This window comes from Frieseomelitta varia, unplaced genomic scaffold (assembly GCF_011392965.1).
Source record: "Frieseomelitta varia isolate USP_RPSP 00005682 unplaced genomic scaffold, Fvar_1.2 scaffold_243, whole genome shotgun sequence".
NCBI classification, from domain to species: Eukaryota; Metazoa; Arthropoda; class Insecta; order Hymenoptera; family Apidae; genus Frieseomelitta; species Frieseomelitta varia.
In genome coordinates, this window is record NW_025109972.1 from 30468 (window position 1) to 34652 (window position 4185).

At 28.6% G+C, this 4185-nt stretch overlaps 1 long non-coding RNA gene across 2 annotated transcripts; it reads left to right on the forward strand.

Annotated features, from left to right (window-relative positions):
* The first annotated feature begins 556 nt into the window (after nt 1-556).
* LOC122528006 lies at nt 557-3800 on the forward strand. 2 transcript variants are annotated; one of them, XR_006306471.1, is made up of 4 exons: nt 557-758; nt 1364-1566; nt 2793-2909; nt 3759-3800. It is a non-coding gene; the product is annotated as an uncharacterized LOC122528006 (long non-coding RNA). The 2 variants fall into 2 exon arrangements; XR_006306472.1 differs by lacking the exon at nt 3759-3800 and having other exon boundaries at nt 1381-1566; nt 2793-2958.
* The last annotated feature ends 385 nt before the right edge of the window (nt 3801-4185 follow it).

The following is a 4185-nucleotide window of genomic DNA, read 5'->3' on the forward strand; positions in this document are numbered from 1 at the left end:
CGAAATAATAATAATAATCTGAAAAGCATGTGATTTGCATAATCTGAAAAATACGTGTAATGTATCAATGCTAATAGTGATTACTAAGATAAATAACAATTTCGTGATTTATTATACTTTTTAAATTTGAAATTTTTTAAATTTCTAAGTTCTTTAATCCTATCACATGTTCCTCGTCTGTGATTCTATTTTACATTATGTTGGTAAGTAAAGGATTGAAATTATCCACTGAGGCTAAAGCAGCGATCAGTCAGTTTGATAGTCAGTAAACTAGGAATTTCACAATCAGGTTTTGCATTATAATACAGATGAGGTATATAAATAGATCTGGCCAGATTTGTCACTCTTTAAAATAAAATCAAGTTAATTGTTCTACAATTTTCTTTTACGAAATTATAACATTTAATGTACTGACTATTTTTTATCTAGCGTATGAATATTTTCGTTTTTTCTTTAAGAATTTCTCATGAATTTTTTCTATTTGATTTAGATTGCAATTTTTTATTTTTTATTCCAAGTTAACATTTCGTGCGAAATGCGCGCATATTGAGTTTAAATTAATCGAAGTTTACAGCGCCACACCACGGTGAAATGTGGACTACACTTCCTACGATTCTCGAACGTAAATCGATATTTCTCATGATCGACTTTTAAGCGGGAGAGCACCTTTAATGGCGGAAAGGAGCACACCTCATCTGTGAAGAAGGAAGTGTTATTCAGAAAAATCATCCAGAAAAGTCTCATACAGAAGTTCTGAGGTAAAGATTTAAATTAATAGTTGTTAGATTTGTGTTTGTATTGTGAGTTTTTAAGATAAAACATATATATTTGGCTTTAACTCTTAACTTTGGCTGACTGGTAAGATTTAACCAAATAACTATTACATATAATTTTCAACAATTAAAGAAATAATAGCGTATAAACATTTAAACAGAACATACTATGCTATTTATTAAGTTATTTATTAAGTTATTTATAATCTTATATTAAAATTTAATTTCAATTCTAACCGATACAAATATTATAACCTTGTAATATAACTAACTTTTTATGCATATAATTTGCTTTTACTTCTATTGTAATATTTTCTACTCAGTTGTTGATTCTTTAACCTTATACTGTAATTCTAAAACAATTCTAGTACTAAAGTCAGCAATAATTTACTAAAGATCTACGTATTTAATGACCTAAATAATAATTCTATTGCGTAATATAATAAAATTTCTCATGTTTCAATTTAAAGTTGTGACAATTTTTCATCAAGTGTGTGAATATTTTCATTCCTTATTGAAAATTTCTTATGAATTTTGTGTATTTGATTTAGATCAGAGTGTCTTATTTTTTATTCCAAATTATTTCGTAGGAAACGCGTGATTACAGCTCCACATCACGGTGAAATATGGAATACGCTTCCTACAATTCTCGAACGTCAATCGATATTTCTCATGATCGATTTTTAAGCGGGAGAGCAGACCTTTAATGGCGGAAGGAAGCACACCTCAACTGTAAAGAAGGAAGTGTTATTCAGAAAAATCATCCAGAAAAGTGTCATACAGAAGTTCTGAGGTAAAGATTTAAATTAATAGTTGTTAGATTTGTGTTTGTATTGTGAATTTTTAAGATAAAACATGCATTTTTGGCTTCAACTCAAGGTAAGATTTAACTAAATAACTATTATATATAATTTTCAACAATTAAAGAAATAATAACGTATAAACATTTAAACAGAGCATATTATGCTGAGAGTTATTTATAATTTTATACCAAAATTTAATTTCAATTGTAACCAATGGAAATATTGTACTTGACTAATATAACGTATATAATGTAACCCTGTACTTGACTAATATATATATATATATATATATATATATATATATATATATATATATATATATATATAACAATGAATTAGTCAAGTTACAATATTTCCATTGGTTAGAATTGAAATTAAATTTTGGTATAAAATTATAAATAACTGTTAGCATAGTATGTATGTATATATATATATATATACACGTATTTTATTATACACATACTGTTCTACTTATTTGTTTATTCTTTAACTTCATGCGTAATTCTTAACAATTCTAATACTAAATTCAACAATAATTTATCATAAATGTACGTATTTAATAGTTAAAATAATAATCTTGCTGTGTAATATAATGAAATTGTTCAGTTCTCAAATAAAGTAAGGCTTGAAATTCGTAGTTCAAAACAACATAAACACAACGCTTACGTGCATATGTAATGCATATGTATTTTCTAATGTCGCACCTGTTTCTTCGGCGTCGCAAATAAACAGTTTCGACTGAACGAGACTTGTCAGCACAATGTTTATATTCCTTTTAATTGTCGTGCCTGTTCAAGATCACCCCATTCCCTACTATTTTCCCAATTGCAAGACGAGACGTGGAGAGTCATTCTGCTGTCGAATTTCGTGACAACAACACGTACTTATAAGTCGTCATTAGAATCGTAACTTTTCGTGGCGTCTTTTCGATAGCGTCGCTTCTTCGACACTCTTTTACTTCCATTTATACTTCATTAATAATATCATTTAATTAATATGCGTATGTTTAACGATTCATCGAACATCACGATAACGAAATCGTGTAGTGATTTGAAACTTTTCGCGTTAATCTTTCTTCAATCATCGATTTCGCTCGTACGGTGACCGACAGATCATCTCGTACGTCTTTTTTAATAGAATTTGAGATTAATTATCGTTCATTATTACACGTTTGCCTTTGACACATTGTTCTGAATTTTGGCTTCTCTTTGTACAGGTTATTCCTTGATTGCAGAAGTACCATTGAACGTATAGATGCCACGATCATTAATGGACAATTTGATGAACTCTTATGGACATTTGGCAACATTTTATTCATTTTGGGTAACATTTGGTATACAATTCATATATATTTGAGATACTTCACAATACGTAATTTCGTAATTATTTGGAATACAAAGATGAAAAGATTAAATCAATTAATATTTTACTATAGAGACTAGCTAGTGGTATACATGTACTATCAAATGGATATATATTCTTGTAGTAGATAATTAAATTCAGTTTTCGTACTGTATTATACAATATGTACTTTATTATACTTGCCTTTTTCGAACGCTGACGCGCAATTGAAACGATTGAAAGCAAGGTTTCACACGCGTTTTTCATGATATTGTTTCTTAAATATATTAAAATGATGTAAAATTTTGATTTATACAAACATTTTCGAATATTTATGACACGTGACGTGATATATTACTAATATGCATACTTCCTATTCTAATAACGAACATTCAGAATACAATTTCAAAATATAATAATCGTCTTTCAGTTGCAGTATTGAATATTGAGAAATACTTTATAATTTACAACTAATATCTTTAATACATATTCAAGTTTCTTTATAATCATGTTTTAGAAAAATAGCAGTATTTTCTAAATAAACGTACTTTTCATCCCTCCCTCCCCCCTCTCTCCTTCCAATTAATTAGCTTTGTTTTCAGAAAATTTTTGTGACCGCGCGCAATGCGGTCGCTAGAGTCAGTGTTTGTTGCGTAATATATTAATATTTTTCTGAGCAAAATGGCTCTTATTAAATTAAATTAATTGGTTTAAACTATAATTCGCGAAATTAGAGTCAGTGAGTCCGCTGATTGTTATTTAATTGCTCGCATTGATAGTCTTTTATTTTTTTTTTTTTTTCATATTTTCTCTTGTTCAGTATTCGTTTTCGGTACTAGAGTCAGTGCTCAAGAGGATAAGGCCTCTTCAGGAGATCAAGATCGTAAGTAGTTTTACATATTGTACTTCAGTTTACTCAATTTTTCAAATTTAACAACAAAGTATAATGTTTGATGTACGTTTTGTTGCAGACGCTTCACAGCATAAATTTTTTTATACTTTTTGGGGAATATTCAATGGTGGCTCTAAAGCCAAGAATGTAAGAATCTTTCATTATCTCCAACAGATAATTTCATTATTTTAAGATTGCCTTTAAATACAAATTTTATAGTATTATGTTTTGTTGCAGATTCTCAGATGCCTCCTCAGTTCCCCTTATCCTCTAATAATCTTACGATATTTCAAAAGCTAAGAATGTAAGTTCTTTAGCACATTGTACTTGAATTAATTTTATTCTCTATAGTTCTCTTTCCATGGAAATCAAATAT